General features: G+C 52.3%; 1 protein-coding gene and 1 gene segment (V, D, J or C); one reads left to right on the top strand and one right to left on the bottom strand.

The window, feature by feature from the left end:
• The window catches only part of LOC104846689 (immunoglobulin heavy constant gamma 1-like), an 868,336-nt gene that overhangs the window by 151,554 nt on the left and 691,206 nt on the right, over positions 1-25,576 (bottom strand).
• The window catches only part of LOC111752811 (uncharacterized), a 355,617-nt gene continuing 335,589 nt past the window's right edge, over positions 5,549-25,576 (top strand). For 2 of the 5 annotated variants that reach the window (XR_010318810.1, XM_064273602.1), the window contains exon 1: positions 5,552-6,069. The gene's annotated coding sequence lies outside the window, so the exon portion shown is untranslated. Of the gene's footprint in view, positions 6,070-25,576 lie in introns of all 5 variants that reach the window. The other 3 variants (XM_064273601.1, XM_064273603.1, XM_064273604.1) reach the window with 3 other exon arrangements.

Raw genomic sequence — 25,576 nt, 5'->3', positions numbered from 1 at the left:
TGACATGCTCCCCCAGCAAAGTTCTGTGCAGTGAATACTGACCAAGCTACAGTGTCCTTTCCTCTCTCAGCTTCTGGAGGCTCCCAGGCAGATCGGGAACTGCCTCCCTACCTGACCTCCCTAGAACCCTTGTCTAAGGCTGGGCTCCCTCATGTTTTGGGGTGGGGCCTCAGATGCAGTCATGCCCACTTGGGGACAGTGGGAACAGTGCTTCCTCAGGAGTATAGGGAAGGGTCACTAGCAAGGCTGGTGCCTCCCCGTGTGAATGCCTGCCTATGTGGGCCACAGTGGGCTTCCGGTGCTATCTCAGGTCTTAAGTGATTATCTGTGGATATATTCTGAGATCCTGGGCAGCTGAGGTGAGAGTGCAGGCTGGTCTGGGGAACCACCAGCTAAGGGGCAGATGGATGCTGTCCCTGGGTCTGTGACTAACCTGGGCTATGGTGGGCTGGGAGCTGAGGGGTGGATTTTTGCTCCTGGGTCTGTCACTGTGGTAGTTATCATTACACAATGGGAGGGTCCTTGACAAAAAGCCCTGGGTTCGCAGGCCCTTGGCCTGCTCCTGGTTCTTTAGAGGGCTCACATGACCCAGGCAACCAGTGCCCTGGACCCCAACCTCTGCTCAGTGGTCTTTCCTGTACACAGGGCAGGCAGGAAGGGGTTTGTTGTTGCTTGTACTCTGCAAGGTAGGGCGGAACCCAACTCCCAGGGGCTGTTGTCATGCATGCAGGTGCACAGTGAGGTGCCCACTCTTCTTCCCCTGAAGTGGGGTGTGTACAGTAGGGCCCCCCAAGGGTGTCTGTTTTCTGTGGGCTGTTCTCATGCAGGATGGACCAGCTGACCAGTGGCCAGGAACAGACTTAGGATGGGAGAGAGCCATTACCAGAAGTTCTTTGTTTCTGAAGTGTAAAGATGATTCTTGGTTGGCTCCTAAGGGTAATCAAGTGAGGGGCATGGCTCATAGAAGCCCAGGCTGGTCCAGGGGCCCTGCATGACTTTCCCGGAAGAAAGGGGCCATGCCAGGCCCTGGCTGCTTGGACCTGGTTGACCAGTGTCCTGCCAGCACTGCCACCTCTCCTGGGCAGCCCCCCTGGTTAGGGCCCTGGATGTGCCCCCTTGTGGGCATGGACAGTTGGTTAGAGGCTACTTGGAGTCCCCAGGCCCGCTGGACACCTGAACCCTCAATTGCACCTACCTGGTACCTCTCCTAGAGTTGCCCACCCAGCCTTTCCACTGGGACAATAAATTCTAAAACCAAACCACTCAGCCTCACCTACCCTCCTCATAGGTAAAACCAAGATAGCAAGGTTCAATTCTCAATCACTCTGTTTCCTGGGTGGGCATGGGGTACAGGTTGGTGTGGGGTGCAGGGAAGTATGACCAAGAGGCCCAGTGATGGCAGGGCTGGGACAGTGCCAGGACACCAGGTACAGCCCAACCTTCCTGCTGCCTCTGTCCAAAATTGGAGGCATCACAGAGTAGTGTGTCTGAGATGCCAAGCATTGACCCTGATATCTTGACCAACCGCAAAGGAGGAAGAGTGACTTTTCTGGATTGTCTCATATAAGCCAGCAGACAATGCCCATGGAGGGGGTGGGGGTGATGGACCAGGAGGAGTGTACCCACTATGAGCGAGATTAGGCTGAGTTTGGGGTTAGTTTTGTCCCGTCTGTTTCATGACTAGTATGGACTTCGCTGGTGAGGTCTCTGTGGTTATGCTCCAGGGGCTTGGTCGTCCAGGGAGCCATGTCACCACAGTGGAACCATACCTGCTGGTTTGGGTCACGGGCCACATGGCTGTAGTACCCCCAGAATCCACAGTGGTGTGTCCCTGTTTGTCTTAATTATCTAGTGCTGCTATAGGAGAAATACCACAAGTGGTGACTTTGACTAACAGAAATGTATTTTCTCACACTTTAGGAGGCTAGAAGTCCAAATTCAGAGCACTGACACTAGAGGCAGGCTTTCTCTCTGTGTCTGCTCTGGGGAGAGGTCCTTGCCTCTTTTCAACTTCTATTCCTAGAAGAAGTTCATGTGGCTTCTATCATGTACTAGTTTGCTTGCTTAATCTGTTCTTTTTTATCTCAAAAGAGATTGACTCAAGATACACCTTACATTAATAGTGCCTCACTACACAACAAAGAAAACCGTCCCCAAATGGAGTTATAGCCACAGGTATAGGAGTTCGGATTTATAACACATTGTTTTGAGGGACAGAATTTGATCCATAACACCTTTCAAAATCCTGGGTGAGGCCTTAGTGACTGGTGGGAGGGCCAGGGGTGTGGAGAAGGATTTTTGCAAGGCATTGTGAGGCTGTGGCCATAACAACCAGAGCCATCACAGTAATACCACAGTGGTGCATGCCTGTCCCAATCCCCCTCTGGCAGGATGGTGGGCAGACAGCCCCAGAGGTAGAGGCTTGAGCCTGGGGCTGGGCTCCCTGCCTGAGAGGTTGCCTGCTGAAATACTGGGGGGGGGGGCCTCTCAGGGTGGTCTGGCCATGTCAGCCTGTCATGGGACTCCACCTGAGCTGGTGGGTGTCTGTCAATCTTGGAAATAAGCCCCCCCCCCACCATTGCAGCAGCACCCAGGATGGGTGAGTGCCCATCCTCACTGTGCATGGATTACTTGGGGGCTTTTGATATCCTAGGGGCCAGCAGTACCTGCCCCAGGAAGGTGGGAGGAGGAAGCAGAGGTCAAGGTGGGAGGTCAGTGGTTCTCCAGCACAGGGCAGGGGGACACCTAGGACAGCGATTCTGCAGTTTGCTACTTCTTCTGTGAGACCACAGGGTGTGCCTTATGGGCAGAGTCCTAAGTCCCAGGAGCTCCTCCCAGCTGTGGCTATGGGCCAGCAGCTGCCCCAGGCCCTGTCCCCTACTTCTTCCCAGGGTGACCTGGACCTCAGTGCCCTGAAAGGGCTGCCTGCCTCCACCTTTAATTTGTGCCTTGCTGTCTCTGCTCTGAGGACTCTTTGTTCTTTTGCTGGCTTCTCCCTCATGGAGTCAGGGGTGGATGGCCCCCAGAGACCCTGAGCTCCACAGATGGGCAGGTGGGAGGGACAAAAGCCTTATATAGCTCAGGACCTGGAGAACTTCTAACACTGTCTAAGTTTTCAATAAATACACTTGCATTCATTCACTACAAATCCCATTATAAATACAGTATCTGCACCTGGTGAAAAATTTTAAAATATACAGAGTGTAAATGCACTGGGCATGTCTCCTCTCCCTCTCCCCCCATACCTACCAGGCTGGGCTCTTCCCTGTGATCACAGGCACTAGCCCACCTTTCGACCCTCTTGTTGTTATCTGTGTGCACATGAGGAAAGATCACAGCGCCCCTTGTGCACTTGAGGAAAGATCAGAGCGCCCTGGCCAGTACCTGTTTTGGCTCCACCTCCCTTGCACAGAGCTGGTGTTATAGATTGATTTGTGTCTCCCAAAAATGTGTGTCAACTTGACTAGGCCATGGTCCCAGTATTGTGTGATTTTCCACCATTTTGTCATTTGTTGTGATTTTCCTAGGTACTGTGAATTCTACCTCTACAATGTAAATGAGGCCAAATTTGAAGCATTATGTTAATGAAGCAGGACTCAATGTACCAGATTAAGTTGTGTGTTAAGTCAATCTCTTTTGAGATATGAAAGAGAGAAGCAAGCAGAGAGACAGGGGGACCTCATGCCACCAATAATGTAGTGCCATAAGCAGAGCGTGTCCCTTAGACCTGGGGTTCTTGTGTTGAGAAGTTCCTAGACAAAGGAAAATTGATGACAGGAGCTTTCTCCAGTGCCAACAGAGAAATAAAACCTTCCCCTGAAGGTGGCACCCTAAATTCAGATTTCTAGCCTACTAGGCTGTGAGAGAATAAGGTTCCATTTGTTAAGGCCAACCACTTGTGGCATTCCTGTTACAGCAGCACTAGATGACTAAGACATCAGGTCAGCAGACCTCCAACTGCTCCTGCTGCCCCAGGAGAACTGGGCCTCCTTTTCTGTTGTCATCAGTGGGACATCCTTGTCCCATTGTCTCCGAACTCCTACTTCCACAGGTGGGTGGCAGGTTGGATGTCATGTGCCCTGTGGGTATTGATGGGCACCACCATTCTGCACCCCAGGGTGCTGCATTGGGCGGGACTTTTGGGCAGGTGCTGTGTCACTGTGGTAGTACCAGGGACTACCACTGTAGTGGTACACAATCCTCCTACACAATCCTCCTGCGAGGACAGCTCCATCCACCCTCTGCAGTGGCGATTCCAAGAGTTCCAGAGGTTTGGATTTGGAACTCAGATGAGGTGGGATGACTCTGACCAGCCCTCTGGGGCCCAAGAGACAGCTGTTTCCAGGGATGTTCCCTGTGGCCCTGGTGAGTGCCATGGGTTCCACTGTTGCCAGGGAGGAGCCCTATGGTGAACAAACCCCTGCTGGGGTCCTGAGCTAGTGCTGTGGTTTGGCTGTGCAGACTTTGGTCCCTCCTGCTCCAGGAGGACTTTGGAATCTAGAGTTGTTTCCATCTATTTTTTTTTTATTACTCAGTGTTCTCTTGGCTATGTGGACTGTGAGCCCTTTAGGGTTTTGCATCCTTCCTGAGGTTGGTTGTTTTGAAAACTACAGCTTTGGGATCAAACCTGGGATGTCATTAATGCTTTCAGTGTCCAGGGCTTGGGGATGGGGCAGCGGCCCCTGTAGAACCCTCTTTCAAGGAATTGTTATATTCCATGTCAGGTATCAAATATGTGGGCATAAAGTTGTTCGTAATATCCCCTTATTATCCTTGTAATGTCCTTGGGATCAGTAGTGATGACTCCATTTTCAATTTCGTTATTAGTAATTTATACCTTCTGTCTTCTTTTCTTGATTACCCTGGCTAGAGAGTTATCGATTTTACTGATCTCTTCAATGAATCTTCTTTTGGTTTCATTGAATTCTATTAAATGTGTATTTTCAATTTTATTGATTTCTGCTCTATTTTTATTATTTGTCTTGTTTTTGCAAATGTCAGATTTAATTTGTCCTTCCTTTTCTGATTTTCTACAATGGAAGCTTAGAATATTCATTTTACATTGTCCTTCTTTTCTAGCATATGCATTCAGTGCTATAAATTTCTAAGCGCTCTTTTTGCTGTATCCACACATTTTGATAAGTTGTCTTTTCGTTTCCACTTAGCTCAAGGTATTTTTAAGTTTTTCTTCAGACTTCTCTTTTGACCCATATGTTACTAAAATGTCTTTTTTAATTTTCAAATATTTTGATATTTTTCAGCTCTCTTTCTGTTATTGATTTCTAGTTTAATTTACTGTGGTCTAGAACATATTTTCAATGATTTTTATTCTTTTAAATGTGTTAGGATATGTTTTATGGCCTGATGATCCACTCCGAAGACCCCCCAAGCTTCATTCCTGGTCTCACATTGCATGTATGCAGATGTTTGCACTGTTGTGATGGTCATCTGTACCTGGCTGTATTCCCCAGGGGACAGGATGCATTTTTCCCGGCTTCTCAGGGCTTGACAGGCACTAGGGGTGCTAGAATATTTACTGAATGAATGAAATATTGTGGGTTTGGGAGTGATTGAAGAAATATATTGTTGACTGGGGATGGGGAACAATTTACAGAGAAATATGCAGAGTGATCCTATCTTTAAGTTAAAAGCAGCATTTGAAAATCTCCATGTACTGTGTGTAAGTGGAGGGGGAAGACCTGAGGCCACAGGAAGCTGAAGTTTGTGGCTGAGAGGCAGGACAGGAAGGGTTGGAGGTCTGGGGATCTACAGGGCTGGAAGAAGGGGCAGGAAGGGAAAATTGATGCCTTTAAGCTGATTTCTGAGGCCTTGCTGTCCTAGGGCTTATCTCCTTCCTGTGTGTGGAGGGTGCTGGGTGTGGGGCCTGGAGATGGGGCCGCCTCCCGCCCAAGGGGCACCACAGGTCCCAAGGAGGGCTAGGTGGCTAAAGGCCTGCTTAACACTGTGGTGACCAAGGCCAGGACTGACCTGAAACCGAGGGTGTCAAGTCCATAGGCCCCCATCCTGTTTGACTGAAGCTGACCCATCAGGACCCAGGAAATTCGGCCGGTAAGTGATGCCTCGAGTACTCCTTCTTGTATGAGGCAACAGCTCCTACTGTAAGAGATAGGCTCTGGGCCACAATGATGATATGGGAGAAATAGGTTGGTGAGTACACATGTGGGTAGCATGCGGAGTGGGCTGAGCCCTGTGCCGCCCAGCCAGATGAACTCCTGCTTCTCCACTGTGCACTTGATGTACCAAGAAGAACCTGGACCCAGACTGACTGGTGTGGCATTCCGAAAGCTGGCACAGGTACTTAATCAAGACCATGGAGGGGTACAAGCTGGACTGTGGGCTCCACAGAGATCTGGCCACCAGGATGATCCCCCCCTGGGGCTGAGAGCAGTGGGCTTGACTAGGTTGCAGGTAGGCTGAAGGACAAAGAGGTGCAAGGGTTGCAGGTCTCTTTCTTGGGGTAGGAGAGTCTACCTCCTACCCAGGGTTCCCAGGGAACCAATAGGGGAGTCTTGCTGGCACACTGCCGCCTCCCCAGCTCTGACTTGGCCTTGGGCTATGTTCTGTTGGAAGTCCACATATCAGCTGAACTTCACCTTCACTGTGCTCTCCCTGTCAGGCTTCCTGAAAGGGGTCTATGACTCTGGTTGAGCTCCGTCCCCACAGTGGGTATCCCCAAATTCACTCCCTAGGACTTCCTCCCCAGCTCACTCTTTCTAGCCCTTATCATGAAGCAAAGCCCCATGTGGGGTCCGGGCTGTTAGGGTGGGGTGAGTGTGAGAGCCTGGCAGGGCTCAGTGTCCCCCAACACTGGCCTTTCTGTCTGTCTCCCATCCCCCGCTGGCAGCTGTCCATCCAGCTTCTTCTGGGATTCAGTTTTTGGCTTGGTCTTTCACACAGTGGTATCTGCTATCATACCCACCTTGACTCAGGGCAGCACAGAATCCCTCTATACCTGCCACTGCCTTTGGGGAAGTGTGCCAGACAAGACTGCATGGGTGTGGGCTTGAGGAGCTCAATGGCCTTGGCTGTAGTCTCCCTAGTCTTCCTAGTTTCCGAGGCTACTGGGTGAGTGTTTTTGTGAGAGGTGTGTCACTGTGGTTCCAGCTACAACCACTGTGTCATGGACCAGCACATATTCTGCTGGGTCTCCCTAGGGCTGTCCTCCTGGGCAAACATTGGCCTTTTCTGAACTTGACAGGGTGGGGTGGGTGTCCTTCAGTTGTAGGCTTTTCTCCAGAATTCCGAGCTTCCAAAGTCAATGCACAGGTCAGGATTTGCCCCTGGCTGCAGGGGGTGAGGTTGGGGGAAGTGGTGCCTGCAATGGATCAGAGCCCTGAGATTAGAGCCCAGGTCAGGGTGGCCTGGTTTTCCTCTTCACCGTCGTTGGGCACTCCGGGCCTCCTCAGTGCTGCCTCAAAGTGTCTGCTATCCCAAATTCTGGCTGTGTTGGCTACCACATGAAGGGCCCCCTGAAGGGATTTTGGCTGTGGTCTGAGCAGCCATGGGGGTAACCGAACTGTGAGTGGGTTCTGTACAGAATGTCCACTTACCCAGAGTGAGGGCCAGGGTTCTCAGAGGCCGCAGGAGACACAGTGGGGGGCATGAAAGGGGGGGAGGTGGCAAAGAAGCATATTTAGCTGGGCCCCCCACACAAGCTGCCAGGGCTGCTCCCCTCTACTTGCATCACTGTCTGTTGTGCCCTGGCCAGGTACTAGATGAAGGAGATGGACCTGGAAACAGGCCCCACCCCTAGGGGTAGGAAGGGAGGTAGGGCTGGGTCTTTCCCTCTGTGCCCCTGCAGGTGTCTTGGCTGGTATTTGCTGGGAAGTCAGCCACAGTGGTAGTAACCACTATCGTAGTAGTATCACAGCATTAAAACCTCATACCAAATCTTTGGCATCCAGCATGTGCGCCCCCATCTGGCATGGTTTCTTGATTCTTCTCACCTGAGGAAAGGAGGTGAAAACCAGCAGAGGGACAAAAGGAGAGGTGGTGGCTGGTGTGTCCTGATGTCAGTGTATGGGTGCTTAGGGGCACTGTGGTAAGAGTCACTGGGGCTTGAGATGGAGAAAACCTAGAGAGCTGGGGTTACCACCACCCATCTCTACCCAGGTAGTCTTCTTTACCCCTTTGGAGTGGTAGCCCTGGTGTGGAACAGGCTTGCACAGGCCTCCATGTTGCCCTTCTGTGGCCTCTGGACTGGGCTGTGGTCTGTGGTTCAATTCGGGGTGCTGTCCAGGGCAGGGCAGAGTCTGGGGGCAATGATAGCTCTGAGCTCTCAGTGTTTGGCCTCAGGGCCCTCTGGGGTTGAGCGGGCAGGAGCCCAGCGGTTCAGGATGGGAGATGGTGGGCTTGGTAGGGTTTTCTGAGGCCCAGGATTGAAGACCTCACCCTTCCTTGCACAGGAGCTCATTCTCTCCACCACCAGGCAGTGGCAGCCTCACAGCCTCAGAGGCCCTGGGTCTGTTCCTGCTGTTACTCAGGGGCAAGATAGTCTGTGAGGTCAGGCTAGTAGGCAGTGCAGGCTAGGGGAAGAGTGGCCTGAAACTGCCCAGCTGAGGGAAGCAGTGTGTGGTTTCTCTGAACTCTTATGTGTGGTGTTGGGGAAGCTGAGGCTGGGGGGCCTGGGTGTCTGAGCACCACTCAGCACAGCTGAAGGTGGACAGCCAGAGTTCTCTTCTGCACGAATGCCTCTTAGTAGGTGGGCAGTGGGTGGTGGTCTTTGCTGTCGACAGGCCTGTGGCTCTGCCTCCAAAACTTTGTTATGGAGAGGGGATCACACTTCCAACCTCCAGGACCTTTAGGAGGACAGCATGAGTTAACCAGGTTTGGAGTCGGAAGAAACCTGGTGATTCTGAGCATGGGCCATGCCACTGTGGTAACTTCTACCACTCTACCACCCACAGTGACAAGGACCGAGACAATAATGCCTGCCCCTACAGGGGCTGAGGGCCACAGAGAGCCTCAGAGGGCTGGGCCATGTGCCCATGGGAGTCTGAGCTGCCAGTGGTATGGGGAAAGAATATCCCCAGGGAAAGAGAAGGGAGGCTTAATGGAGGCCCCCTGGGAAAGAGTGGGGGCAAACTCTCTAGGCTCATGGCTCAGAGTCCTTTGCCTCAAGGAATTGTCTGAGAGGCCTGGGCCAGCAGCTAGGGCTCTCAGCTCCCTCCCTAGCAGTCTGGGTGAGCCTGCCCCAGGCCCTTCACTGCTGTTGACTCAGTTGCCTCATGATGAGGGAGTGATGATGGAGACCCTATGGATCGGGCTGGCAGAGGATGAGGGGATAATTGTGTATATGCCTGACTCCAGCCCCAGGTCTCCCTTAGGCTTTGCCTAGTCCCAGGCCAGGCCCCGCACTGCCCCTTTGACCATCCTTGGGCCCACTTGGTTATCACTGGGTTCCCCACCCCAAGCATGACAATCCCCCCATCCAGGTGGTCACACTCTCAGATGGGCACACAGCATGCCCCAGGGTTTGGGAGGCACTGGGGCATGTGTAGAGGAGAAGATTGCTGCTATGGGTGGTGCCGATGTGGTCGCCACAGCCATAGTCAACTACCACAGCTCAACACTCTGTGACAAGAACTGGAGCTGGAGTCTGGGCAGGCTGGCTGCATCCACAGAAGCAGAGACGGTCCAGGAGGCCAGCCTCACTCCGTGACCGCAGCTGTTGGGCTAGCTTGTGGGCTAGTTAGGGGAAGGTGGTGCTCAGGCTGTCATGACTGCTGGATGTCCAAAGGTCAGGTTGACAATGAGGGCGGTTGGGGGGAATAGGAGCCCGGAGACACCATGTATGGTGGTCTGGCTACACTGGGCAACCTCCGGATGCTGGGGGTTTTCCGGAGAGGCACAGGCCAGGTGGTAGGAACTTCATCTGACCTGCGCTGCCTGCATGGGCCTGAGCTTGGCTGGGGTGGATGGCTGGGAGCAGAAAAAAGGAGTGGATGCCAGGTGGCAGGGCTCTGGTTCTGGGCTGGGAGGAGGAGGGAAGGCCTGCAGAGTGTGTGTGCTGGATGTGTATTAGAGGAACTGCATCAGGACACACCTGAGCTCAGGTCCTAACTGACTCCACCTGGTTCCTGGCTTTGAGGCCTGAGGAAGAATTCCTATAGGGCCAGCTCCTGGAAGGGATGCTCTGGGACCACCTTCCCTGGGTGTTGGCTGATTTCCAGCACAGTGTCCCTGATGATCACCATGTAGAGATGCTGCTGTTGGAGGGGCGGGGAGAAGGCACAGAACTTCCCCTTTTCTGGGGAGAACCCCTAGAGACCTTGAGGTGGGTGGGGGTCCATGACAGGCTAGGGATCAGTTCCTGCCCAAAGGAGCCCTCCCTGACATGCTGCCCCAGTGAACTTCTGTACAGTGAATATTGGCCCAGCTACAACATCCTTTCTTCTGTCAGCCTCTGGAGGTTACCAGGCTGAGTTGGCAGTGACTTCCCTTACCTTCCTGGGCTCCTCCACCTTAGGGTTGGTCTCGGCTGCTGTCATGCCCACTGGTGGAGTGGGAACAGTGCTTTCTCAGGGGTGTTGCGTAGGGTTGCTCGTAAGGCTGAGGCTTCCCTGTGTCTGTGCCTGGCTCTGCTGGCTACAGTGGTTTCTGGGTAGATGGTTGGGGGTGTCTGCCCATGGCGAGCTTGACCGTAGGTGAGGCACCCGGTGTTGGCTTTTGTCTTGTATGACTTTCTGTGGCCAGAGCATGCATGGTTCCAGGGTGGTAGGTGTCCAATTGAAGGTTGGGCTGGGAAGCCCCCATCTTAATGCACAGATGGATGCTATCCCTGGGTCTGGTGCTGACACTGGCCATGGTGGGCTTGGAGCTGAGGGGTGGATATTTGCTGAAGGGTCTGTTACAATGGTAGTCTTAGTTACACAATGGGAGGGTCTTTGACAAAAAGTCTTCTGTTCCTGGGCCCCTGCCCTGCTCCAGGCTCCTTGGAGGGTTCCCTTGGCCCTGGTAACCAGTGCCTTGGACCCCAGATCTCTGCTCAGTGATCTTCTCTGTACAAGGGGCAGGCAAGTAGCCTGACTCAGTCCCTGTGCTCCTGGCTCCTGGGAAGAGGTTTGAGGTGACTCTGTACTTTGCAAGGTAGGGAGGAACCCAGCACCTGGAGACTGTGGTCATGGGTGCAGGTGCATAGTGGGTGTCCAAACTTCCCTCACTGTGGTGGGGTCTGTGCAGGAGGTCTGCCTGAGGGAGTGCGTTTCTTGTGGGCTGTTCTCATGTTGGGTGGATCAGCTGACAAGTGGCCAGGGAGACATGTAGAGAAAGTGATGGCCATTACTAGAAGGTTCTTGTTTTTGAAGTCTAAGCATGGTCCTTGGTTGGCTCATAGGGGAGGCCCAGTGAGGGGTGTGGCTCGTAGAAGGCTGGGCTGGTCCGGGGACCCTGCATGACTTGTCCCCAGGCAAGAGGCCACACCAGCCTCTGGCTGTTTAGACCTGGTTGTCCAGCATCCTGCCAGCACTGTCACTTCTCCTGGGCAACCCCCTTGTTAGGGCTCTGAAGGAGCACCCTCATGGGTCAGAGCCAGTGGGCAGAGGCTGCTTAGTGTCCATGGGTCTACTGGACACCCTAGCCCTCAATGGAGTCCACCTGGGGCCTCCCTTAGAGCCACCCACTTTGCTTTTCCACTGGGAGAAAGGATTCTAAAACAAAACCACTCAGCCCCCCTTACCCTCCTCATAGGCTGCCAGGGTCAATTCTTACCACAGCCTGCTGCCTGGCTGGGCATGAGGTGCAGGGTGGTGTGGGGTACAGGGCATCATTAGAGGCAGGGTGGTACAGAGGGCAGGGAAATATAACCAAGAGGCCCAGTGACTGCAGGGCTGAGACAGTGCCAGTGCACCAGGGGCAGGCCATCCTTCCTGCTGCCTCTGTTCAAAATGGGTTTGCATTTTAGAGTGGTGTGGCTGAGTTGCTGAACTGTGGCCCTGATGTGTTGTTCAACCCTGAGGGAGGAGGGGGGACTTTTATGGGCTGCCCCCTGGAATCCAGCAGACAATGGCCATGGGATGGGTAAGCGGGAGTGTACCCACTGTGAGTGAGATTAGGCTGAGTTGTGGATTGGCTTTGGCCTACCTGTTTCATGAACCATTTGGACTTCCCTGGTGGGGTCTCTGTGGTGACCTTTTAGTGGCTTGGAGCTCAGAAAGCCAGGTCGCCACTGTGGCACTGTACCTACTAGTTTGGGTCATAGGGCACATGGCTGTGGTACCCTCTGAATCCATTGTGGTGTGCCCCATTCGTCTCAGTTATCTAGTGCTGTTATAACAAAAGTAGCTTTAACAAACAAGTTTATTTTCTCACAGTTTAGGGGGCTGAAAGTCTGAATTCAGAGTGTTGACTGTAGGGGCAGGCTTTCTCTCTTTTTGCCTTGGAGAAAGGTCCTTCTCTCTTTTCAGCTTCTATTCCTAGGTTCCTTGAAAGGTCATGTGACTCGTATCATGTACTTGTCTTCTTGCTTAATCTGCTGTTTTCTATCTCAAAAGAGATTAACTCATGACATAAAAAAAAAAAAAATAGCCTACATTAGTACTGCCTCATTAATATAATGAAAAAAACCCAGTCTCAAATGGGATTATAGCCACAGGTATAGGGGTTAAGGTTTACAACACATATTTTTGAGGGAGACAATTCAGTTCGTAACAACTTTCAAAATCTTGGTTAGGCCCTCAGTGCCTGATGGGAGGGGCTGAGGCATAGGGATGGGTTTTTGCAAGGCATTGTGGGGCTGTGGTCATAGAAACCAGTAGTATCACAGTAATACTTCAATGGTGCACACCTGCCACCAATCCTTCCCTGGCAAGATGGTGGGCAGGCAGCCCCAGAGTAGAGATCTGAGCTGGGGGCTGGGCTCTGTGCACAAGGGGTTGCTTGCTGAAGTACCTGGGGGCCTTTCAGGGAAGCACAGCTATGCCAGCCTCTCCTGGGAATCACTCTGAGCAGGAAAATATCTGTCCAGTTTGGAAATCAACCCTCCCCACTCTGCTGCTGCAGCACCCAGGGTGGATGAGAGCCCATCCCCACTGTGCATGGGTTATTTGGGGGCCTTTATATTCTTGGGGCCAGCAGTACCTACTCCATAAAGGTCAGAGGAGGGAGCAGAGGCCAAGGGAGGAGGCCAGGGGTTCTCCAGCCTTGGGGAGGGGGACACCTAGGACTGTGAATGGCAAGTTTGCTCCTTAGTCTGTGAGAGCAGAGACCTGGGACCTAGGAGCTTGTCCCAGCTGTGGCTGTGGGTCAGCACAGACCTTAGGCCCTGCCCCATAGTCCTCCTAGGCTGGCCTCAATATCAATGCCTGGAAGGTGGTGCCTGCCTCCACCTCTGACTTGTGCCCTGCTGTCCCTGCTTAGAGGACTCTTCGCTGTTTTCCTGGCTTCTCCCTCAGTAAGTCAGGGGTGGATGGCTTCCAAAGACCTGGAACACGACCGAGGGGCAGGTGGGAGGTAGAGAAGTCACAGGTCAGGATCTGGAGCAGTTCCAGGACTGCCAATGGGTAAGGTTAAAAAAAAAAAAAAAGGCACATTCATTCACTACAAATCCCATTATAAATGCAGTCCCTGAATGTGGTAAAAATTTTCAATATAAGGAAGAGTGAAAATGGACTGGGCATGTCCTCTCTCCTTCTCCCCCATGACACCAGGCTGGGCTCTACCCTGTGATCAACGGCACAAGTTCACAGTGTGACCCTCTTGGTATTCTCTGGGCACACAGGAGGAAAAATCAAAATACCCTGTTTACACCTCCCTTGTGCAGAGCTGGTGTTAAGGATTGAATTCTGTCTCCCTAAAATGTATGTCAACTTGTCTAGGCCATGGTTCCCAGTATTGTGTGATTGTCCACCATTTTGCCATTCGATAAGATTTTCTTATGTGTTTTAAATCCTAACCCTATGATGAGGCAGAATGAGAGGCAGTTATGTTAATGTGGCAAGGCTCAATCTCCCAGATTAGGCTGTATCTCTTTGGAGGTATAAAAGAGAGAAACAAGCAAAGAGACAGGGTGATCTCATGCGACTCAGAAAGTGGTGGCTGGAGCAGAGCACTTCATCTGGATTCTGGGCCCCTGTGCTGAGAAGCTCCTAGACAGAGGAAAATTGATGACAAGGACCTTCCTCCAGAGCCAACAGAGACAGAAAGCATTCCCCTGGAGCTGGTGGCCTGAAATCACACTTGTAGCGTAATAGACTGTGGGAGACTAAATTTCTGTTTGTTAAAGCCACCCACTTGTGGCATTCCTGTCACAGCAGCACTAGATGACTAAGACTGCTGGTCGGCAGGCCTCCAACTACCCCTGCTGTCCCAGCAGCTGGGCCTCCTTTTCTGTTCTCATCAGTAGGACAACCTTGTCCCATTGTTTCCAAAGTCCGGAGTCTGCGGGTGGGTGGCAGTTTGGGTGCCATGTGCCCTGTGGGAAGCTGATGGGCACTGCCAGGCTGCACCGCCAAGTGCTGCACCACAAGCTTTGGGTGGAGCTTTTCGGCAGGCGCTGTGTCACTGTGGTAATAGTAAGCACTACTGCTATAATATGTATCACAGTGACACATGCCTTCACACAAACCTCCTGCCTGGGACAGCGCTGTTCTCCAACTGCAGTTGGGATTCTGAGAATTCCAGAGGTTCTGGAATGGAGCTCAGATGATGAGGGATGACTCTGACCAGCCTCTAGGGTCCAGGAGACAGCTGTTCTCCTGGCCTTCTCCATGTAGCTTGGGTGAACACAGGGGCTCCACTGTGTTCAAGGTGGAACCTTATGGTGGACAAAACCTTCTGGGGCCCTGAGCATGTGTGGTGGTTTTCCTGTGAGTGCCTGTGCAGCCTTTGTTCCCTCCTGCTCCAGGGGGGGTTTTGGGGTCTTGAGATTTTTCCATCTGGTGTTCTGTGTCCATCTTAGCTCAGTGGACTGTGAGCCATTTGGGTATTGCATCCCTCCTGAGGTTGGATCTGCTCAAAGCTGTAGCTTCGGGATCAACCCTGAGATGTTCCTCATATCCTGGGTGCCCAGAGCCTGAGATGGGGCCTTGGACCCTGGGGAATCCTCTGTCTCCTTGACACAGGGCTGGGACCAGACCCTGTGGCTACCCTGGGACCAGGTGGGTCTGGCATGGGGGAGGGTTTGGGAAGCACCTCCTGTTGGGGAGGGAGGTGTGAGATGCATGGAATGGGGCCCAGTTGTTCCTGGTCTCCCAGGGTGCAGATGACTTCTGTGCATGCAGGGGACACACAGAAGGAGAGGGACACCAGAGGCTGGCATGGAGCCAGGGCTTCAGAGTTTCTATCTGTGAATGTTGCACACATGGGCCAGGTATGGAGGTGGGGGTAGTCCTGGTGCCACTGGTCAGGAGGGTGGAGAGGTGGAGAGGCTACTTCGAGGATCTGCTTTGGAGGGAAGCTGTGGAGCAACGCCCTGCATCCAGGCTGAAGATAAGCTAGAAGTAGGGGCTCCATCAGCAGGAAGGTGTTTGTGGGATCAGGGAGAGTTGAGGCCCATGGCTCACATGTGATTTCTCTGGGAAAACTTTCTAACCTGTTGTACCAGAGGCACAGGACTACTGAAAAATATTTTGAAGACTAAACCAAAAAGGAAAATTAAAAACAATTCGTTCTCAAAATTACCTTTCCCGGTTAGGTCTGTTCTATTTACAGTCCTGTCATCATATGGTGTGTGATGTTTTTGAAACCTTTTTCGAAACAGGGTTCTCCTGGGACTTTGCTGCTGCCACACCTGCTTTGTAAACTGGGAACCCAGCAGGACATTCCCACTAATGGCTGCATCATGACTTCTCTAGGCAGTAGGTTGCTTCCAACTCTTTTCTAATTGCAAATAATTATCTGAAGAATGTCTGTTCATAAAATATTTTCTGTCTTTCCCTAATAGTTCCTAGCCATTTGTGTTTCTTTTTTAAATTGTCTGTTACATCCTTTGTCCATTTCTTTTAAGAGTTTTGCTACTTTTTTTATTAGTGTCTATGAGTTCTTTTCTTACTAGTGGTATAAAAACTTTACATATTCAGTGCATTTTTCTTTGTTATTTGCTTTTAAATATTGAAGGTTTTTAAGTGTAAAGAATCCCTAAGTGTGTTACCTAGTTTCGTGATTTTGGTTTTGGTGTGAAGCTTTTTCTGACTTTGGGTGGCTCTTTGGGGCTCTCTCTTTGAAGCCTCCACCCACTGTCTGGATGGTCTTTTTGGTGTCAGTCTTCTTCTCTTGGCACCGGTGCTCCTGTTGGGACTTCAGTTTGTTTGAGTGCATCATCCTGTTTCTATTGAGCTGATCATGAGGTTATCATTTCCCTAAATGGTGGAAGGAACTCTAAATAGTTCTTAATTCCTGGTTGAATTCTTGTTTAATGAACCAGACAGAATATGACTTCTAGAATTTCACTTATGAGCTTTGGTTCTTTATTCATATGTAAATTAGCCCAACTTTCTGTTTCTGGGGGCTTTGTCAGATATTGGTATCAGGGGCATGGTTCATTAAACTTCCCATGTTTCTCTGAGTCCTGTAATGGTTTCACAAAATAGGTTGATGGTTTTGTGAAAGTCTGAAAATCACCCATCTGAGCCTGAAGGAGTCTATGCCACCTGAGTTGTCACTATTTTATATTAATGGTTGCATCTCACATCTGCTACGTTCTCCCCTGTACAAGAGCTGTGCTACCAATGAAGTGAGTTAAGGCACACAGAGTGCTGTAAGTGGAGCTGGCACTTGGGTGCAGGTGGCCTAGACATGTAACAAAGAGCCACAATGAAGAGACAGGGGCCACTCTGCTAGCACACTGCCAAGAGAGATGGATGCACTGTTGGTGATGACTGTGGCATCTTTCCCTGAGGACGCCTCACAGGGATGGGCTGTGCAAAGGGGAGAAGAGAAAAAGAGAGAGAGACATCGAGAGAGGTGAGACAGAGACAGGGGTGAAACAGAGAGAGTCAGAGACAGAGAGATAGAGATAATCAGAAAGAGTGAGAGAGATTCAGACAGATCTAGAGAGACAGAGACATAGAGAAAGAGACAGAGGCAGAGACCTGAGCTTGGGGCTGGGCTCCTGGGCTGAGAGGTTGCTTGCTGAAGCACCTAGGGGATGTTTCAGGGTGGCATGCCTATGGTAGCTTGTCCTGGGATTCCCTCTGAGCTGGTGGGTGTCTGTCCATCTTGGAAATCAGCAACCCTGCCACTATAGTGGCACACAGGCTAAGCGAGTGCCCATCCCCACTGTTCAGGGGTTACTTGGGGGCCTTTTTTACCCTTGGGATATATTCCCAGGAAGGCTAGGGGAGGGAGCAGAGGCCAAGTGAGGAGGTTGGGAGTTCTCCAGCCCAGGGAAGGGGGACACCTAGGACTGTGAATGGGAAGTTTGCTCCTTATTCTGTGAGAGGGTAAAGTGTGTCTTAGGAGCAGAGATCTGGGTCCTAGGAGCTCCTCCCAGCTGTGGCTGTGGGTCAGCAGTGGCTCTAGGCCCTGCCCCTAAGTCCTCCCAGGCTGGCCCCCATGTAGATGTCCTGAGAGGAGTGCCTGCCTCTATCTCTGACTTGTGCCTTGCTGTTCCTCCTCAGGGGCCTTTTTGCTCTTTTGCTGGCCTCTCCCTCAGGGAGTCAGGGTTGGATGGGACCCAGAGACCCTGAGCTCCACAGAGGGGCAGGTGGGAGGGACAGAAGTCACAGCTCAGCACCTGGAGTGGTTCCAGTTCTGTTAAGGGGAAGTTTTAAAGAAATACACTTACATTCCTTCACTGCCAAAGCCCATTGTAAATGCAATAATTGTGCCTGGTGAAAAATTTTAAAATATAAGGAAGAGTGTAAATGGACTGGGCATGCCTCCTCTCCCACTCTTCCCATGCCTGCCAGGGTGGGCTTGCCCCTGTGATCACAGGCATGAGCCCACCATTGAACCCCCTTGGTGTTCTCTGTGCACACACTTGGAAGTATCGAAATGCCCTGGTGAATACCTGCCTTAGTTCCTCCTCCCTGTGCAGAGCTCGTATGTGGATTGAATTGTGTCCCCCCAAAATGCGTGTCAATTTGGCTAGGCCATAGTTCCTGGTATTGTGTGATTGTCCCCCATGTTGTCATTTGATATGATTTTTCTATGTGTTGTAAATCCTACCTCTATGATGTTATTGAGGCAGAATTAGAGCCATTATATGTACGAGGCAACGATGAATCTACAAATTTAGGTTGTATCCTGAGTCAATTTCTTTTGAGATATAAAGAGAAGAGAGCAGAGAGATCATGGGTGGGGGGGGGCAGGTGCTCAAGCCACCAAAAAACTAGCAGCAGGAGCAGAGCACATCCTTTGGACCCAGTTGCCTCTGCTGAGCAGCTCCTACACCACAGGAAAATTGAAGACCAGGACCTTCCTCCAGAGCATACAGAGAGAGAAAACTTTCCCCTGGAGCTGGTGCCCTGAATTCAGATTTCTAGCCTCTAGACTGTGAGAGAATAAGCTTCTGTTAAGGCCACCCACTTGTGGTATTTCTCTTACAGCAGCTCTAGGTGACTAAGACAGCAGGTGAGCAGACCTCCAACTGGCCCTACTGCCCTGGAAACTGGGGCTCCTTTTCTGTTGTCATCAGTAGGGACATCCTTGTCCCATTGTCTCCAAACTCCAGCATCCGTGGGTGGGTGGCATGTCAGGTACCTTGTGCCCTGTGGGAGTTGACAGGCACCACCAAGCTGTACTGCGGGGTGGTGCACCAACTGCTTTGGGCAAGGGCTGTATCACTGTGGTATCCAAAGATACTCCCATCATAATATTATCACAGAGACACATGCCCATACACAATCCTCCTGCTGGGACAGTCTTCTTCACCCATTGCAGAGGGGATACTGAGAGTTCCAGGGGTTTTGATATGGAGCTCAGATGAGGAGGGATGACTCTGACCAGCCTTCTGGGGGCCAAGAGACAGCTGTTCTCCAGGGCTGCTGCTTGTGGCCCGGGTGAGTGCTGAGGGTTCCATCGTGGCTGTGGAGGGGCCCCATGGTGGAGAAACCCTGCGTGGTATCCTGAGTGTGTGGGGTGATTTCCCTGTGGATGCCTGTGCAGCCGTTGGTCCCTCCTACTCCAAGACAGCTTTGGGGGTGTGGGGCTGTTTCCATCTGGTGCTGTGTCCTTCTTGGCTGAGTGGACTGTAAAGCATTAGGGTATTGCACCCCTTCTGAGGTAGGGTCTGCTGAAAGCTGCAGCTTCAGGATCAAACCTGGGATGTCCCTCATGCCCTGGGTGCCCAGGGCCTGGCGATGGGGCAGTGGTCCCTGTGGAACCCTCTGTCTTTCAAGGAATTCTTGCATTTATCTAAGTTATCAAGTATGTGGGTATAGAGTTGTTCAAGATATCCCATTATTATCCTTTTTTTTTTTTTATTGTCCTTGGAATCAGTAGTGATGACCCTTTTTTCATTTTTGGTGTTAGTAACTTGTGTCTTCTCTCATTTTTTCTTGGTTAGCCTGCCTGGCTAGAAATTTATCAATTTTACTGATCTCTTCAAAGAACCTGCTTCTGGTTTCATTGATTTTTTTTTTCTATTTTCAATTTTTTTTTTGATTTATGCTCTATTTTTATTATTTATTTTCTTTTTGCTCATGTCCGATATAATTTGTTCTTCCTCTTCTAATTTTCTAAAATGGAGGCTTGGAATATTGATTTTATATCTTCCTTCTTTTCTAACACATGCATTCAATGCTATAAATGTCTCTCTAACCCAGTGCCGTGGAGTCGATTCTCTAGGCGCTTCTTTTGCTGCATCCCACACATTTTGATAAGTTGTCTTTTCATTCCCACTTAATTCAAGGTATTTTTAAAATTCTCTTCAGACTTCTCTTTAGACCTATATGTTTTTGAAACATGTGTTGTTTAAGTCCCAAATATTTTGATGTTTCCCAGCTATCTTTCTGTTATTGATTTCTACTTTAATCCCACTGAGGTTTAGAACATACGTTTAATGATTTCTATTCTTTTAAATGTGTTAAAGTGTGTTTTATGTCCTGATGATCCACTCCCAAGACCCCCTGAGCTTCCTTCCTGGTTTCACACTGCATGCATGCAGATGTTTGCACTGCTGTGATGGTCATCTGTACCTGGCTGTAAACCCCAGGGGACAGAATGCATTTGTCCTGGCCTCTCAGGGTTTTCAGGGCTTGACCTGCACTAGGGGTGATAGAATATTTAAGGAATGAATGAAATCTTGTGGCTTTGGGAATGAATGAAGAAATATATTGTTGTCTGGGTGAGGAGTGGAAGGGAAAACGTTGAAGAGAAATGTGCAGGCTGATCCTATCTTTATGCTAAAATCAGCATTTGAAAATCTCCCTTACTGTGTGTAAGCAGAGGGGGAAGGGCTGAGGCCACAGGAAGCTGAGGTTTGTGGCTGAGAGGCAGGGCAGGAGGGTTTGGAGGTCTGGGGAGCTACAGGGCCTGAAGGAGGGTCAGGAAGGGAAAACTGATGCCTTAAAGTTGGTTTCTGAGGCCTTGCTGGCCTACAGTTTATCTGCTTCCTGTGTGTAGAGGGTATGGGGGCTGGAGGTAAGGCTGCCTTGCTGCTGAGCACCGGCCTACAAAGAAGGGCTAAGTGGTGGGAGACCTAAATAACCCTGCAGTGGCCAAGGCCACTGGTGACCTGGAGCCCAGGTGTCAGGCCCACAGACCCCAATCCCCTTTGGCTGGAGCTGACCCATCAGGACCCTGGAAAGGCAGCTGGCGAGTGATGCCCTCAGCACCCTTCTTGAGAGGGGCAACGGCTCCTGCTGTAGAAGACAGGTTCTGGGTCACAGTGATAATATGGGAGAAACAGGTTGGTGAGCACACATAGGGATAGCTTGGGGAGTGGGCTGAGCCCTGTGCCACCCAGCCAGATGAGCTCCTGCTGCTCCACTGTGCGCTTGATGTACAAAGAGGAGCCTGGACCCTGACTGACTGATGGACCTCCCGAAAGTTGGGACAGGTACCTACTCAGGGCCATAGAGGTGTACAGGCTGCACTGGGGGCTTCCCAGAGACCTGGCTGCCAGGATGATCTCCCCCCTAATTTTGAAGGCAGTGGGCTTGACTAGGCTGCAGGTAGGCTAAAGGACAAATAGGCAGAAGGGGTGCAGATCTTTTTCTTGTGGGGGGTGGGGATCCCCCACCTATCCTGGCTCCCCAGGAAGGACTGCAGCTGAGCCTTTCTGGTCAACTTCTGCTTCCCAGCTCTGACTGGGCGAGGCCTATACTCTGTTGGAAGTCTACATATCAGCTGAACTTCACCTTCACTGTGCTGACCCTCTTGGGCTTCCTGAAAGGGTCTATGACCCTGGTTGAGCTCCAGCTGCACAGTGGGCACATCCCCCCACCCCTGCCAATCCACTCACCTGGACTTGCTCCCCAGGTCATGCTTTCTAGTCCTCACCATGAATCGAACCCTGTTTTGGGACCCCTGCTGTTAGGGTGGAGTTAGTGTCAGAGTCTGGCAGATCTCAAGCCCAGCACTGGCCTCTCTTTCTGTCCCTCCACTGGCTGCTGGGATCCAGTTTATGACTTGGTCTTGTGCACAGTGGTAGCTCCAATCATACCCACATTGACACAGGGCAGCACAGAATCCCTCTGTATCGGTGAGTTTTATGTGTGATGTGTGTCACTGTGGTCCCAGCCTTAATAACCACTGTGTTGTGGGCCTGCACAAATTCTGCTGGGTCTAGCCAGGGATGTTCTCCTGGGCAAACATTGGGCTTTTCTGGCCTTGGCAGGATTGGGTTGGTGTCCATAAACCCTGGGCTGTTCTCTAGAAGACAAAGAATACAAAGTTACTGCAAAGGTCAGAATCTGCCACTGGGGGAGGGGGAACTGCAATGGAGTGGCCATCTGGATCACAGCACTGTGATTGGAGCCCAGCTCAGGGTGGCCTGGTGTCCCTCTCTCCACTGTTACTGGGCACTCCAGGCCACTGCAGTGCTGTCCCAAAAGGCTCTGCCACACCAGGTCCTGGCTGTGTTGGCTATCACATGAGGGCCGACCCCACCCAAAGGTCTTTTGGCTCTGGCCTGAGCCACTATGGGAGTAACCCCACTGTGCGAGGGTCCTGCACAGAATGTTCCCTTCCCCAGAGTGTGGATCTGTCGTTCTTAGGGACCCCGGGAGTCCTGGAGGAAAAGACCAGGGGTGGCAGGAATGGGACGGGAGTGGCAAAGGAGCATCTTCATCAGAGCCTCCCCCCAACCCCAGCTGCCAGGGCCCCTCCTCTCCACCAGCATCACTATCTTCTGCTGCCCTGGCCAGGTGGTGGGTGGAGGAGATGGTGCCTGGAGATAGGCCCCACCCCCAGGGCTAGGAAGGGAGGTAGGGATGGGTTCTTCCCCTGTCTGCCCCTGTAGGTATCTTGGGTGGTATTTGCTAGGAACTCAGCCACAGTGGTAGTAACCAGGAGTATAGCTATAACACGGTGCTACAGCCTCATGTCAAATCTTTGACATCTAACCTCAGCGCCCCCATCTGGCATGGTTTCCTGGTGCTTCACGCTTGAGGGAAGGAGGAGACCACAGCAGAGGGGCAAAAGGAGAGTTCAGGGCTGGGTTGCCTTGGGGCAAGTGAAGGGATGGATGGGGGTAAGAGGCATGGGGGCCTGAAAGGGGGCAACCCAGAACCCGTGGGTCTCCAGCTCCCATCTCTGCCCAGAAAATCCCCTCTGCACCTTCTGGCCTGGCAGCCGTGGTGTGGAGCAGGCTTCCACAGGCCTTCATTCTGCATTTCTGTGGCCTCTGGACTGGACTGTGGTCAGTGGTTCTATTGGAGGGTTGTCCAGGGCAAAGCAGAGTCTGGGGACACTGAAAGCTCTGTGATCTCAGTGTAGGGCCTCAGGGCCCTCAGGGGGCTGAGTGGTCGGGGGTCTGGTGGTTCAGGCTGAAAGGTGGTAGGTGGGGTGGTGGGAGGGGTGGCAGGTGTCTGGAGCCCAGTTAGCAAGGCCTCACCCTTTCCTGCACAGGAGCTCACTCTGGCCACCACCAGGCAGTAGGCAGCCTCTCAGCCTCAGAGGCTCTGGGTTTGTTCCTTCCCTTGCTTAGGGGCAGGAGAGTCAGTGAGATCAGGCTAGGAGCCAGAGCAGGCCAGGGGAAGTGTGGCCTGAGACTGCCCAGCTGAGGGAAGCATTGTGTGGTTTCTCTGAAGTGTTAGGGGTGGTGCTGCTGACGCTGGGGCCTGGCCACCTGGGAGTCTAGGGTCCACTCAGCTCAGCCAGAGGTGAATGGCCAGAGCCCTCTCTTACATGGGTGCCTCCTAGCTAGGCAGTGGGTGAGTGTCTGTGGTGTTGACAGGCCTGTGGCTCTGCATCCTGAGCCTTGTTATGGAGAGGGGATCATGCTTCCAACCTCTGGGACCTTTGGGAGGGCAGCATGAGGTGACCAAGCCTAGCTACTAATATGGTTGGCCAGAGCCAAGTGCTTATTAGCAGGGTCCATGCCACCGTGCTAACCATGTGACAGTGACACCACCCACAGTGACACCACCCACAGTGACAGGGACCCAGACAATATTGCTTGCCTCTTCAGCAGATGGAGGGCCACAGAGGGCCTCAGAGGGCTGGGCAAGGTACCCCGGTAGGCTTAACTGCCAGTGGTGTGGGGGGAAGATATACCCACAAAAGTGCGGGGTCTTAATGGAAGCCCCTAGGAAATTGTGGGGGTACACAGTCCAGGCTCTTGGCTTAGAGTCCTTGGTCTCCAGAAATTGTCCCAGTGGCCTAGGCCAGCAGCTGGGGCTCTCAGCTCCCTCCCTAGCAGTCTGGGTGAGCCTGCCTCAGGTCTTTCACTGTTCATGCCTCAGTTTCCCCATGGTGAGGGAGCGATGATGGAGACCCTATGGTTCACGGTGGCAGAAGAGGAGGGGTTGTGTAAATGTCTGACACCAGCCCTGGTTCTCCCTTAGCCTTTGCCTTTGCCTGGACCCAGGCCAGTCCCTGCACTGCCCCTTCTACCATCCTTGGGCCCATGTGATCATCACTGGGGTCTCTACCCCAAGCACAAGTATCCCCTCCCTCCAGGTGGACAGGCTCAGTGCAGTGAATACTGGCCCAGGTGCACTGTCCTCCTTTCCACTGTCATCCTCCAGAGGCTCCCAGGTGCATCTCTAACTGTCTCCCCACCTGACCTCCCTGGGACCCTTGTCCAAGGCTGGGCTCCTCCTCCATGGGGTGGGGGCTTAGCTGCAGTCATGTCCACTGGGGAACAGTGGGAACAGTGCTTCCTCATGGTGTAGGGTAGGGCCGCTAGCAAGGCTGCTGCCTCCCTGTGTCTGCACTGGCTCTGTGGGCCACAGAGGTCTCTGGGTGGGGGTGTCTGCTCATGGGGAGCTTGACCACAGTTGAGGTGTCCGGTGCTATCTCAGGTCTTGAGTGAGATTAACTGTGGCCAGACACATGCTGGGATCCAGGACAGCTGCAGTGGGGGTGCAGGCTGGGCTGGGAAGCCCCTAGCGAATAGGCAGATGGATTCTGTCCCTGTGTCTGGTGCTGTCCCTAACCATGATGGGCTGGGAGCTGAGGGGCAGATTTTTGTTGCTGAATCTGTCACTGCAGTAGTTATAGTTGCACAATGGGAGGGTCCTTGACAAAAAGTCCTGGGTTCCTGGGCCCTTGCCCCGCTCCTGGCTCCTTGGAGGGCTCACCTGACCCAGGCAACCAGTGCCCCGGACTCTAGATCTCTGTTCAGCATCTTCTCTGCACACAGGGCAGGGAGACAGTCTGGCCCAGTCCCTGTGGTCATGGTCCCCAGGAAAGTGTTTAAGTTTACACTGTACTGTGCAAGGTAGTGAGGACCCCAGTCTCCAGGCACTTTTGTCATGGGTGCAGATGCATAGTGAGGTGCCTGTATTTCCATCCTTGCGGTGGGGTCTGTACAGGAGGGCTGCCCGAGTGTGTCTGTTTTCTGTGGGCTGTTCTCATGCAGGATGGACCAGCTGACCTGTGGCCAGGGAGAGACTTAGGAGGGGAGTCAGCCATTACTGGAAGTTCTTTGTTTCTGAAGTGTGAGCATGGTTTTGTTGGCTCCTAGGGGAGGTCAAGTGAGGGGCGTGGCTCATAGAAGCCCAGGCTGGTCCAGGGGCCCTGCATGACTTGTCCGCAGGAAAGGGGGCACACTAGGCACTGGCTCCTTGGACCTTGTTGGCAGGCATCCTGCCAGCAGTGCCACCTCTCTTGGACAACTCCCCTGGTTAGGGGCCTGGACGTGCCCCCCCTTGTGGGTGAGGGCAAGTAGTCAGAGGCTCCTTGGAGCCCATGGGTATGCTGGATACCCCAACCCTCAATTGCGCCTACCTGGGTCCTCTCCTAGAGTTGCTCACCCAGCCTTTCCACGTGACAAAGAATTCTAAAGCCAAACCACTCAACCCTACCCACCCTCCTCATAGGTGGTAAGGTTCAACTGTCAAACCAGCCTGCTTTCAGACTGGGCATGGGGTGTGGCTTGGTGTGGGGTGCAGGGAAATATGACCAAGAGGTCCAGTGGCTACAGGGCTGGGACAGTGCTAGGGCACCAGGTGCAGCCCAACCTTCCTGCTGCCCCTGTCCAAAATGGGAGGCATCACAGAGTAGTGTG

This window comes from Loxodonta africana, chromosome 21 (genome assembly GCF_030014295.1).
Source record: "Loxodonta africana isolate mLoxAfr1 chromosome 21, mLoxAfr1.hap2, whole genome shotgun sequence".
Lineage (NCBI taxonomy): Eukaryota > Metazoa > Chordata > Mammalia > Proboscidea > Elephantidae > Loxodonta > Loxodonta africana.
The sequence above is the reverse complement of the archived record's forward strand: the minus strand, read 5'-3'. Positions and strand labels throughout refer to the sequence as shown.